Genomic DNA, 14,557 nt, shown 5'->3' on the forward strand with positions numbered 1-14,557 from the left:
TTCAAATGCCAAATATCGTGATCCTCAAGTCGTTTCTACTTTTTCTTGGTTGTTCTGGCATACCATACCATATCTCTTCAAAAGAAAGGATAACACTCTAACTGCACAAAGAACAGGAGTTCTGTGAACACTAGCTGAAGTTTATGTGGCTAAAGACATACTGATAATGAGCAAAAAATGCACATATATCGTTACAAGGAAAGCACAGCAAATCTTGGTTTTGCGTTTGGAAATCACAGAACTTGTCTTTATTTATCTTTTCTCCTAAATACCCTGATAGAATGCATAGTAAATGTAGCAGACTACTACAGGGAAAAAAAAATCCAATCATGGTCTGATTCTTACTTAAAAATTCTAAAGTAGCTGTCTCAGTCATAACAAACTACTACATGAATCAGTCCATGCATCCCCTGGACTTCTAAATATCTGATCCAAATGATAATAATTGCTGGGGCTGTTCAAGAGCTGGGGCTGTTCAGCCTTAAGAAGAAAAGGCTCCAGGGTGACCTCATTGCGGCTTTTCAGTAGTTAAAAGGGAATTATAAAAAAGACGAAGAGTGACTCTTTGCTCAATCAGATCATCATCTGATGATCAAGGACAAGGGGGAATGGTTTTAAACTAAAAGAGTGGAGATTTAGATTAGAGGTTAGGAGGAAATTCTTTACTCCACGGCGGGTGAGGCACTGGCACAGGTTGCCCAGGGAGGTTGTGGATGCCCCATCCCTGGAACTGTTGAAGGCCAGGTTGAATGGGGCCTTGGCCAACCTGATCTAGTGGGTGGCATCCCAGCCTATGGCATGGTGGTTGAAACTAGGTGATCTTTAAGGTCTCTCCCAACCTGAGCCATTCTATAATTCTATGATGATTCTATGATAAACCCACTAAGTCCAAAACACTTGTTGAAAGATCTTACATGAAAATAAAAGCAAGACCTGCACAGATTTAAAAGAAATATTGATTTCTGTAAATAATTTACAGCCAGGTAAATCACAATTTGCTGTCATGATCACATATTCTACTTCACAATGGTGGTCCCAAATTGCAGAAGAAGGCACATGACAGGTAGCCTGAGATTTGTCTGCTGTTGACCTCTGTTATTAGCAAGGAAAGAGAGCAGCAACTTGTGGAGCTTCATAATGTGGATGCAAGATTCATACAGCTGCCTTTTACTTCAGTCTTCCATCTTCACACCCTCATAAATACTCATTTGATAGCACATCAGGAAGGTGATGTGGTTGCATCTAACTGCCGTACTGTCTTGTTCCTTCTCTCACACAACCTTCACCCAATTAAAATGAGGACATGCTGGAGCTGGGATTGCGTATGATTTCTATTTTTGCAGTCCTCTGATGTAGGGTAGATTCCTTATGGCTGTTTAGCACCTGGCCTACTTCAGAGACTGCTCTAATCATCTTATGAGTCTAAACAGTGGACACTGCTTGACCTGGCCTGGACATAAAGGCCACTCAGAGAATCCCACTATTCTGACTACTCTCACTATCCTTGATTTTCTCTGTCTTGGTCCACCAGTCTCTTTAATGTAATTAGACCATCTGCTTTTCCTTAAAACTGGCAATGACATTTATTAAAACGTAGGTGGCAATTTTCACATCCCAATTACTTCCACATCCATGGTATTAAGGCATATAATTTGCATCCTGTAGAGCACTAGCTCGTTTCACACAGTTTAGACTATGTTTAAGCTTGAAATTCAAGCCAAGTAACCACTGAGATTCAAGTTTGGAGTCAATGATGTTATAATACAGATTAATATTTTGGTGATAAGTTTAAAAAGAGGTTTAAGAGCATTTCAAGATATCAGCAAGTATCTAAATATTCCTATCTTAGTAAATGCTAAGGACTATACAAGATAAGCTCTCCTCAGGAAATTCTTGTCATTGCAGGAAAGTAACAGTTCCTGTTATTCACAATGAAGGGGCGAGGGGGGGAGGGAGGCAGGGGGAGGAGAGGTGTAAGTATTCAGTAGCACAAAATAAGTTGTAGCTATGACCCCATAAAAATTCAAAGAAATTTATCACTTGAAGTTATAATTTTTTTTTCAGTTATAACATCTCCTTTCCCTATTTAGCTGAAATATTTTGATAAAATGCAGCACTCTCCTCTAAATTAAATTATTTTATCCACAATTCTTTCAACAGTTAACATAACTTAATAAAGGTTAGCCGTCTCTCTCAAGCCCACGCAGAGTACTGACAGTTTAGCCTTGAGAGAATCAGTCACAGAACCATAGTACAGCCCAGGTTGGAAAACACCTTGAAAAATCATTTGGTCCAGTCTTTTATGGGAAAAGGGAACCTAGATGAGATTATCTAACATTCTTTCCAAACACGTTGAAAATGTCCAGTGATGAGGTTTCTACCATGTTCCTGGGAAGGTTGTTACAGTGATTCATTGCTCTCACTAAGAAAAATGTCTTTCTCATACCAAGACAAAATCTCTCCTGGTGCAGCTTATACCTGTTGTGCCTTGTCTTCTCCATGTGACTCACTGTGAAGAGAGTCTCTGTCCTCTTTGTAGCCACTCTTTAAATACAGGAATGCTGTGATGTGGTCCCCCTGAGCCTTCTCTTCTCTCAGGTGAAAAGATCTAATTATGTTAGTCTTTCCTCACAGAGCAAGTCATTCAGTCCTTCGATTGTCTTGACAGCCTTTCTTTGAAGCCTCTCCAGTTTCTCTATGCCTTTTTTTGAATTGTAGGAACTAGAACTGGACACAGTACTGCAGATGTGGCCTGGCAAGTACTGAGTGCAATGATTGCTTCTCTATCTCTGGTAGAAGAATGCCCCTGTGGTTGCAGCCCCAGATCTGATTTACCTTCATTAATGCAGTGGCACACTGATGACTTTTGTTCAGCTTGTTGTCTACTGGGACCTCCAGGCTCTTTGAGCAAGGCTGCTCCCCAGCTACACAGTTTCTAATTTGTACTGGGCCCTGTGGTTGTGCTGTACCAGGTGCAGGGCCTTGCATTTGTCTTAGTTAAACTTCATACAGTTCTTGCTTTCCCAATCTTCCAGCCTGTCTAGGTGTCTCCAAGATGGATCTTCCTTTTGATGTGTCCACTTCACCACCTAGTTTAGTGCCATCATCAAACTTAGTGAAGGTGCTTTCAATCCCATCCAGATCATTAATAAGGATATTGAAGAGCATGGGGCCCATCCCTGGGGGACCCCACTTGTGACAGGCTGCCAGCCTGAGTAAAAACCGTTGATCACCACCGAGTGCAGCCTGTTATCCAATTTTTCACCCATCTCACAGACCACCCATACAATCTCTATCTTGCCAGTTTGTCTAGGAGGAGAAGCCTTTGGGAAACAGCGCTGAATGCTTTGCTGAAGTCCAAGTAAACAGTATTAACTGAAAGAGGCTACAGACCACCCCTTCTTTCACTTGTGGTCAGTTAACACTTGTGTTGTCATAGCTACTTGATCCTATGGTCTCGGGTCTAGCTATGCTAGATAAGGCAGAGATTTGCTTCATTTAATTAAAAAAAAAATAAGGGGGGGGGGGGAGAGGAAGAAGGTCTCAAAAAGACATTCATAACTGCATTATCTAGAAAAAAAGGATTTCCTTTCACTGAAGGAAGGCAATAAGAAGATTTAAAAATTCAAATTAAAAACAAACAAACAAATAAAAGAAGTTTATGAGGCTTCAAAACTCATGGATTATCATATAATTTGATTTCACAGTGAGAAACCACACCTGCATATAACTTGACCATTCTGATTTCTTCAATTGCCTGCAGCGTGGGTCCACTTTTCAGATATTGACACTTTTGACCCACCTACACTGTCATTTCAAAAATAATTCAGCAAATAATTTCTGTCTGAGACTCCATCCGATTTCTCATTTGAGAGACACTGCCATTCACATCATTTGTGTTACTAGCTAAATGTACTCAGGCAGACAAATTCTGCACGTAACCTCTGGGTTATTTTTATGATGATCAATTTTAAAGTAAAAGTTGTTGAGTGATTCCTGTGGTGAAGAAGAGATCTAGCATTTATATGATGACAAGAAGAAGAGGATAAAATGAAAAAAATGGAAATTACACATCTGGGATTACTGCTGCTCAGGATAAGACTAGAAATGAGGTTCACAAAGGGTTTCAATCATCTACATGGATCAGATCTAACCTTTCTAAAAAAAGTTGCCAAAGTGTCAAGATGCTTAATTCATATGCGTGAGTACTGCTTTACATCAGTTTATTTTTATACTCAGCTGTAAAGGAGGGAAAATGTCAAAGTTATCTGAAAAATAATAATTGGAGAAATAAAGTAGGGTCAGCATCACACTGGGAAGTTTAAAGCAGCTTGGCAATTACAAGGATGGCTTTTGACTAATGAATTCCTTGCTGGTGCTTTGAAGGACAGGGTTATCTGTGAGTCACCATCTGTTTTTAAAATGCAACAAGTGACTTAAACTGCATGAGATATTATTGCCATATTACTTTAGATGTATATTGGATGATATACTGTGCTTTTCGTATCAATCAGATCATGTTCTGAAAATAAACTTGCACATTTTTCTACAATTGAAATTATTATTTTTATCTACTAGAATATCTTTATTCACTGGAAAGTGTTTCTGGTGCCAGTAATAGAAATTTGGACAGACTATTTTTAAACAATGTAAACATTGCCTGAAGAAGTATTTAAAACTTAAGGGTTAAAATGTAGTGCCCATTTCCCATAAAACAAGCATTTAATTTTGGAGAGCAACTTTTTACATTGGCAGATAGTGATAAGGCAAAGGCAAAAGGCTCCTCTAAAACAGAGAAGATTTAAATTAGGTATTAGGAGGAACTTCTTCACTCAGTTGGGGGTTGAAGCACAGGAACAGGTTGCCCAGAGAAGCTGCAGATGCCCCATCCCTGGGATTGTTTAAGGCCAGGCTGGGTGGGGCTTTGAGCAACCTGGTCTGGTGGGCAGTGTCCCTGCACATAGCAGGGGGTGTTGGAGCTAGATGATACTTAAGGATCCCTTCCAACCCAAACCATTCTATGATTCTATGACTTTATGATTAACGAAAATAATGGTTTGCATTATATATAAGATTATATTAGAGAAGCCTTTAAATAGAGTTTTCTGAAATAATGGTTGTTTTAGTTGTTAAAAAAATGCTTCAGTTGCAATTCTAGCAAATACTGAGCTTATGAGAAGTCATTAACTCATAATTAGTCCTGGAAAGAGGGAAAAGAAAAAAGAAAAAAAAAAAAAAAAGTAGAATCAAACTGTAGCTAGAGGCAGTAGAGGCAGAGTAACAAAACTTTTCTTCTGAGTTAAAAATTATGGGTAATTTTGTTTTAATTAGCCCTGGCACTGCCAGCATTGGTATATAACTCAAGATAAACAATAGAATTAATCGGTTTTCCATATAAGACACTGCTCTGTTACTTGTAAATGTTAAAGTATGTAGCAATTGAAACTCTGGAACAGATGCGGAAATCCCAGGGGATGATCATAGAAAAGGAAAAGAAAGAACTGAGAGATCTGGAGAATATCATAAAGGAGGACAAAGCAAGGAAAGACTTTGCTGTCAGTGATGTTAGCAGAGTTAGCAGGACAACATTCCTGGCAAGACAAAGCAAAGGAAAACCCAACTAGAAGACAAAGCAGGGACATCTGTGGGGAAGAGTGCAGAAAAGGGCACCTCATTCTTGCAAGAAGGTCTCATTAGTGACCTTAGTGAGAACTGCTTCAGTTGAACAGGAAAAGCAGAAATCAGGTTAAGATAGTTCAGCAGAAAGGTCAGATAACAGACATCATGTTTTAAACAACTAATTTATTCAGATAGTTTGTAGGTTAAACATGAAGAGTCACTGAATAGGGACTGCAGGGTGTAGATCCACTCTGCAAAAGAGCTGTGTTACTGCTTTGTGTCTTATCTGTGAAATGTCATCCCCAGTGTCATGGCCTGTGTTGGGGCAATACTCCCCTTCAGAAGCTAATCTAAGCCCTTTAGTGAATGCTGCTTCTCTTCCAGTTTTCTTTTTAATTTTATTTCCCAGATCTAACATCTGAACTATGTTTTTTCCCCAAAACTTACCAGAATATTCCTCCCTTATTTAATAAAATGGTTATCCAATTCATTTGGATTGTAAATAACATTCAGACAGGCACTTTTTCAGCTCCTATCTTCAAAATCAAAAAAGGAAAAATAGCAGATTTTGGTTCTACACACAAACACACACACAAATACACACACAGTGGAAGAGCTTGTTGTAGCCTTAGGATCTCCAGCCTTCGCTAGACTCTAATCAAAACACTAAGCAAGTATTCACATGCGGGTAGCATCATGCTTTGTGCTGTCAGTCTGTACCATCACAGCAGTAGTGAATTTGTATAGCACAATATACAAGTGAGTTGGGGATGGATGCAGAAAATGAAAAGCACCAAAAGGAGAAGCACTTATAACTATGGCATCAAACAAGAAAAACATTCTGTTTGCAGTTGGAAGATCAAACAGACTAATAAAGTTTCTATTTTCCCTTCCTAAATAGAGCAAAACCACATCTCTGTTAAAAATTAATAGGCATTAGAAAGCCAAGGTATCACCCACTGAAAGAAACATGGTTGTTATTTTCAACATACTAGAAATGTTCCCTGACTTACAGACTCAGCATCAAGTGTCATTAGTCTCCAATTTTTGTTTCATTAGCCTTTCAGATTAGACACAAATATGGCTATGAAAACCTCAGTCTCAGAGTTAGGGTGCTCCCTTAAGCAGAATGGCTGTCAAGACTTGGAAAGAAAAATATCATCTATTACCTGGGACAGTCTTCAGTACTGTTGTTTAGAGAAGAACACTACAGATGTTGCTCTATCAGCACTGTTTGGAAAAATAAAGCAATAAAGCATTCAAACATCACTGGTAAAAACAAAGCAAAATAAAATGTGAGAGGGTCTTCCTGGGCATGGCAGGGCAGGGCAGAGCAGGACGAGGAGAGGGGAGAGAAGAGGAGGGGAGTGCAGGGGAGGAAATTTGGAAGGGACCTTCAGAGACCGTTACATCTAACTGCCTGACCACTTCATGGCTAACCAAAAATTAAAGCATATTAATAAGGTCATTATCCAAATGCCTCTTGAACACTGACAGGCAGGGGGCACCAATCTAGGAAGGCTGTTCCAGTGTTTGACCACTCTCATGCTAAATAAATTTTTCCTACTGTTGGAACCTCCCCTGGTACAGCTTTGTGCCATTCTTGTGTGTGCTGACATAGGTTCCCAGGGAGCAGAGGCCAGCACCTCCCTCTGCACTTCCCCTCCTCAGGGAGTTGCAGAGAGGGGACTGAACCTAGAACCACAAAATGACAGAATACCCCGAGTTGGAGGGACCCACAAGTATCATAGAGTCCAACTCCTGGCTCCATGGAGAACCAGCCTTTCTCAGTCTTAAACCAAACCGAACAGATACAGGAAAGACTGATGATCTTCAATGGATTTAATACTAGTGCTAACTGTTGAAGATAATATGAAAATTTGTTTCAGATTCTTTGGACTTGGTTTCTTTCCACATCAACAAAAATAAGCTTCTGCAACAGCAGCAGATTTCTATGCCTGTGGTAAAATAACAATGTTCCAAAAAAAGATTAGAGAGAGTTGTTAAATGTCTAGCAATACCTAAAGAGGACATTTTTAAAAGATTTCTTTTCTGCTCCATTAAGCTTCTTTTCTCTGCATAGATTAATTTCCATCAAAAGCTTTAATATATTGTCAGCATGGATGCTTCATGTACCATCCAATGGTCAAAATGACTTTTTCACTCTTACCTCTACCATCCATACACATCACTTTTTTGCAAGGCAGAGCTGCTTCGTTCATCCACTCCATTGCGTTTTCTAAAGCTAGTGGGATGTAACTCGTTAGAATTAAAACTGTGTAATAGAAATGCTTTAAGAAAAGCTTGAACTTTTCCTTTGTAGCAAAGGCTGCTTATAAACGTAAGAATGTGTTCAAAATACACCTCTATAATAAAAATTGAGACTATATATTTAAAAAAAAACAACTCACAGATGCTTTAGGTAAGATAACTATGCTTCTGAAGTTAATGTCTCTTCATCCTTGACAAGAATATTATGAAGCATAAAAATAGTTCATTAATTTATCAAAAAGAGAGTGTTTACTATATTGTTCATTTAATTTTCATGTAAGGTTTAAGCATTATTTGGTTATAGTTTCTACATTCTAGATTTAGTGTCACAGTAACAAAAAACTCTCAGATCAAATTTGTGTTTAGGCAAAATGTATGTCATAGGTGGTGGCCTTACTCTCATTATTTCAGAATTGAGTTGAAAAGTATGCAGAATTTATCATTACATGTGAATTTTATGTGATAAACCTGTAATATTTACATATGAAGTCCACATAATTAACCTATAATTTTATTTGGATCAGCTGTTAAAAGATTGTTGTTAGATTGATTCTATCAAAGTAATTCTTTTTTTTTGGGGGGGGGAGGGGGAGGACAGGAACAGAAAAAAATTTTTAAAAAAAGTGGAAATCTATCTTTTCAGTTACCTTATTATTCTGTTTCTTTCTGCTTTATGGTATAGTTCCTGACTTGAACTTTCTCCCATCAGGCTTCTTGCGACAGACTGGTAGAAGCACTGTATATGTTCAACACCCTTGCCATATACAACATACTCTGACCTGAAGAGAGTTTCACGCTTGAAGGATTTGCAAAATGAGATTTGTTATTTGTGCATTAAATCCTTCCAACCATATCTAATTTAATTTGTCACTCATTTGACTTATACAAAGGTAACCTTAAAAGTGTTTGATGTACACAAATAAATTCAATACAATCAATTAAACATTTAAGATTTGTTGAGTTAAAGCTTTTCTTCAAATATGCTGTTGTACACTGACTTTTTATATCAAACTTTACTGCCTTCTTTCACCCTTGCTGCTGCTTTCTTCACTTCCCACCCAAGAAAACTATGATGTGACTTCATTGAAATATTTCAGTTTATCATCTAGCAATGAAGTAACAGTTCTCACCAAAATGTCTGCAGTTACCTTACAAAATATCCATTCCATTATATCTTTGAAAGTAGGAATACACTGAAACATTTTATAACTGAAAACAAATCTCTATTCCTTTATGGTTTGGTGGTCATTTTTGTTTGTCTGTTTGTTTGTTTTTTGGTTGGTTGGTTGGTTGGTTGGTTTGGTTTGGTTTGGTTTGGGTTTGGCAAGATAGGTTTATTTTTCAGCAAGTAGTATCAGATTTGTCACTCTAGCTTCTGCACTGAAGTACAAAAATAGAGGTGTTATCTTTCTCAGGATCTTTGTTGCTTCCAACAGAGGCTGGAGCTGTTGTTGCCTAGTCTGTATATTGGCCACTATAAAATATAATTTTCGACCATATCCACTGACCATATCCATTTCTTCTCAGACCAGCATCCTATCATGGTAAACTCTATAAAAATACAAAAACTTACATAATGAAAGCTAATCTGCTTCTCATAATCTGTCCCTGTGAAAGCCAAGTAACTGATGGGATTTTTTTATCAAAACCATTTGAGCTCTTTCTGCTCCCACAAGGGAAGGTGATCACTGGCTGTACACAGTGATTCTGTTCTGTAAACCTTCTTAAATCTTCACCATGGTTTTGTCTCAGTCACCTCAAATACAGCAGGAACAAAGATTTTTATTTTATTTTATTTTTTTTTCCACAGAAGTGACATCTTCTGACCTATCATCTTCCTTTCCTCTTCTTCTTTTGGACATAAACTGGTGTCCTTTGCAGGTCAAGGATGAGAAGGCTGAGGTACTCAATTACTTTTTGGCCTCAGTCTGCACTGGCAAGAGCTCTAGCCACATAGCCCAAGCCCAGGAAGGCAAAGACAGGGACTGGGAGAATGAAGAACTACCCAGTGTAGGACAAGATCAGGTCTGAGATGAGCTAAGGAACCTAAAGGAATACAAGTCCATGGGACCTAATAAGATGCATCTGTGGGTCCTGAGGGAACTGGTATATGCAGTTGCTAAGTCACTGTCCATCATAGTTGAGAAGTCATGGCAGTGCGGTGAAATTCCCACTGACTGGAAGAGGGAAAACAATCCCCACTTTTAAAAAGGGAAACTAGAAAGACCCAGGGAACTACAGGCCAGTCAGTCTCACCTCTGTGCCTGGCAAGATCATGGAGCAGATCCTCCTGGAAACTAGGCTAAGGCACATTGAAAATGAAGAGGTGATTGGTGATAGCCAACATGGCTTCACTAAGGGCAGATTGTGCCTGACAAATCTGACAGCCTTCTACAGTGGGACTGCAGCATTGGTGGGTAGGGGAAGAGCAACTAACATCATCTACCTGGACTTGTGCAAAGCATTTGTCACTGCCCCCCATGATATCCTTGTCTCTAAACTGGAGAGATGTGGACTTGATGTATGGACCACTCGGTTGGTAAGGAATTGGCTGGGTGGTCGCACTGAAAGAGCTGTGGTATTCCTTGGAGGTAACTACTGGGACCAGTCCTGTTTAACACCTTTGTCGGTGACATGGACAGTGGGATCGAGTGAACACTCAGTACATTTGCTGATGACACCGAGCTGCATGGTGTGGTCAACATGCTGGAGGGAAGGGATGCCATACTGGGACCTGGACAGTCTGGAGAGGTAGGACTGTGTGAACCTCAGGAGGTTCAACAAGGCCAAGTGCAAGGTCCTGCATCTGGGCCAAGGCAATCCCAAGCACAAATACAGGCTGGGTGGAGAATGGATTGAGCAGCCCTGAGGAGAAGGACCTGGGGGTGTTGGTTGATGAGAAGCTCGACGTGAGCCAGCAATGTGTGCTTGCAGCCCAGAAAGCTAACCGTATCCTGGGCTGCGACAAAAGCAGCATGGCCAGCAGATCGAGGGAAGTGATTCTCCCCCTCTGCTCTGCAAGGGGGACAGATCCCACCTGGGCACTGAGTTCAGCTCTGGGGCCCCCAGCACAAGAAGGACACTGAAGGATTAGAACAAATCCAGAGGAGGCCACAAAGTTGATCAAGGGGACGGAGCACCTCTCCTACGAAGATAGGCTGATGGATTTGGGGTTGTTCAGCCTGGAGAAGAGGAAGTTCTGGGGAGACCTTTGAGTGGCCATGCAGCATCTAAAGGGGGCCTACAGAAAAGCAGGAGAGGGACTCTTTATCAGGAAGTGCAGTGACAGGACAAGGGGTAATGGCTTTAAACTGAAAGAGGGTAGATTTAGATTAGATGTAAGGAAGAAATTATTTACTCAAACAGGGAGTGAGGCACTGGAACAGGTTGCCCCGAGAAGCTGTGGATGTCCTGTCCCTGCAAGTGATCAAGGCCAGACTGGATGATGCTTTGAGCAACCTGGTCTAGTGGGAGGTGTCCCTGCCCATGGCAGGGGGTTGGAACTAGGTGATCTTTAAGGTCCCTTTCAACCCAAACTATTCTATGATTCTCTGATTCTATGATTCCATGATTCTATGAAATGAAGAGACCACTCTGCAGGTCTTAACCTCACACGTAAGTGCCGAACAGAAGTAGCTATGTTTTTCAGATGAACAATTAGCAGGGAAATATGCCTTTAATACAAAAAACAGTGCACTTTTAAGCACAGCTGGGAGACAGACCATTCAAAATGCTTGTCACGCATCATCAGAACACGGTTAGATTGTCTAATAGTGATTTTGTTGTACTTAAAATGTCATGGATTTAGATATATATTACTCTGATTTATTTCCATCACAAGAATTTTCACAGGCCAAAAGCAAATGCAGCCCTACATGTACATCCATTCATTATGATTTTTATCACTTACAAGTTGATTTTCTGACAAAGATCTATTTTAAATTACTTTGGTCTGACTGTGGAGACTTACAATGCTGCTACATTAGGACCAGAAATCTTCACCTTTGTAACCAGAACGGTAAATATCTATCTTTCTAAAAGGCATCTGTACACTTCCAATTCTGTATTTCCCAGTTCACACTCATCCTATACAGATCAGTGCAATATTTTATTTCTGTTATAAACAAATTTATGTCTTGAATTTCCAGTTTAGAATATTCAGTAGCCCCCTGCTGACTATCAAATCACAAACAGCATATACCAAGTTCAAATATTTTTGAATGAAGTGCAGTAAATGAATTGAAGAAATCATGATCTGCTTCTAGACAATTGCTGAGCTGAAGAAAAAAAAAATTATTACAGAATTTGTTCAGAAAGAGTTATTTATGACATTTACTGGATAAATTGTTTTCTGAGAACAAGAAATTTTAAGAGTCAGGAAAAAGCTAGCAGTCTTTCACAGATTATTTACAAGCTTCTCCTCCTGTGAACCTGAGACAAAAAGCATCTAAACATATATAAACAAAGCAAAAACAGACAATGAGGATAGAAAAACATGGGTATTGGGAAAACAACTACTGTCTACCTAAATCAGTAAAAGAACAGAAGGAAGAAAATAGGAATTTTTTAAAAGTCCATTAAGGTAATCACAGAACCACAGAATAGGTTGGAAGGGACAACTGGAGGTTCTCTGCTCCAACCACCCCACTCAGATCAAGTCCAGTTAGGTGGGCTGCGTCCAGTCATGTTCTGGGTATTTCCATGGATGGAGAATCCTTGGGGCTGCCCTTTCAGCACTGATCACCATCATGGGGCAAAATTCCCCAACGTTTAATCAGAATTTCCCTTGTTGCAGTTTGTGTCTGTGACCTCTCCTCTTACCACTGTGTACCCTCAAGAAGAGTCTCATCCTATCTTCTCTGTATTCTTCCTTTACAGTCTTGAAGACTGCAATGAGATTTCCCCATTACACTTCTCCTCTCCAGACTGAACTAACCCATCTGGCTCTCATCATATATCAGATGCTCGTGTCTCTTAATCATCTAGGTGACCGTTTATGGGACTCACTCCAATTTGTCAATAACTTGATTCCCCTTGTAGTGGGAAGCATGCTCTGGGGGAAAAATTGAACACAGCACTCCAGACATGATCTCACATTTTGGATTTGTGAATGGGGCTTATGGTCACATCCCTCTTGTTTTTCAATAGGGCAACTGCAGCTAGTCATATAAGGATTACTAATTTACATAGTCCACATGATCCACATTCTCAGGCATACTTGCTGTAAATTGTGAGCCAACAGGTAGTTACATCACAATATTGATGAGTTTTTCTCAATGAGTTTCTTGTATGCCTAAATAAGCTTTTACCATCATGTGATCAGTATGCTTTTTCTTTTTCCAAATAAATAAATTTAAAAAAAAAAAAAGTATTGGAGCATATCTTCCTTATGTCAATAAAAATCATGACTAAAATCTGCCATCTTTTGTGACATTTTGGATTGTTATTTGATTCTCTGCAAGATGTATGTGGATTTTGCAATCCCCTTTTTTTCTGTGGAGAATGTTACACATATGAAAATTCAATTCAGCACCAGTCATATACACACAACCGTCCCAATACTATTAAATTGTAAAAAACTGTGTACCTCTCTTTCATGGAAACGTTAAATAGGAAAGCAGAGAAATGTAAGGAACCAGGGTCTTTTTGACACTTTACTTCTGTGCTCAATATAGATGAAATGAAGAAGGTGATTTTTAAGGATGATCTTTTAGCTGTCTTTAACAAGCAAGAGATGTCAGGGCACTACACGTCATTAGGCCAATGCAACATTATTATAAAAAAAAAAATTCTAAATGCATTTCTTTTTGTTGTTGCACAGAGTAGATAAAGTAAGACTCCAAAGAAAAGGATAAGCCAATTGTCCTACTAGGTTAAAAAATAAGGGAGAAATAATATTTTTTGTCAGAGCACTCAGGCTCATCTTGGCCTGTCTTGGGTTTACTGCAGACTCAGTTCTGGAACATCTCTTCTGAATAGACCTCAGTGTACCAGGCCTCTCAATCCTCCTAAAATCAAGGACAAGCATATTGATGGAGAGATTGATCCTATAAATCCTCAGGCTTTCCCTATATGAGTGGTTTAGTGTGAAGCATTGGTTCTTTTTTAGAACAATAGAATCATCCAGGTTGGAAAAGACCTCCAAGATCATCTAGTCCAACCATTAACTTAGTACTAAAGTCAGACACTGAACCACCTAGATCTACACGTTTCTTGAAGTCCTTCAGGGATGATGACTCAACCACTTCCATGGGCAGCCCATTCCAGTGCCACACAACCCTTTCAGCAATGAAATTTCCACTTGCCATATCACTTGGCGACTGGGAGAAAAGCCTGATCCCCAGTTTGCTACAAACTCCTTTCAGATAGTTGTAAAGTACAGTAGGGTCTCCCCTGAACCTTCTTTTCTCCACGTTAAACAACCCCAGCTCTCTCTGCTGCTCCTCATAAGACTTGTTTTCTAGACTCTTCACCAGCTTCATAGCTCTTCTTTGGACAGGAGGAAGTGTCCAAAGTACAAAACATTTTAGGTAAAAAACTTTTGTGTTCCTACAGGTGGAGCCTGTACATTGTACTAGCACATGCCTTTTGGTGCACAGGAAATGGCTTTTTACCTTTCTGGGTCAAGTCAAGCATCTCTGTCCCTTGTGAGTTATTTCACACCTTT

At 39.5% G+C, this 14,557-nt stretch overlaps 1 long non-coding RNA gene across 2 annotated transcripts in view; it reads left to right on the forward strand.

The window, feature by feature from the left end:
- The window catches only part of LOC125181251 (uncharacterized), a 102,517-nt gene extending 93,706 nt beyond the window's left edge, over window positions 1-8,811 (forward strand). For both annotated transcript variants that reach the window (XR_010827620.1, XR_010827619.1), the window contains one exon: window positions 8,600-8,811. This is a non-coding gene — a long non-coding RNA (uncharacterized lncRNA). The remainder of the gene's footprint in view (window positions 1-8,599) is intronic.
- The last annotated feature ends 5,746 nt before the right edge of the window (window positions 8,812-14,557 follow it).

Source organism: Anser cygnoides, chromosome Z (assembly GCF_040182565.1).
Source record: "Anser cygnoides isolate HZ-2024a breed goose chromosome Z, Taihu_goose_T2T_genome, whole genome shotgun sequence".
Lineage (NCBI taxonomy): Eukaryota > Metazoa > Chordata > Aves > Anseriformes > Anatidae > Anser > Anser cygnoides.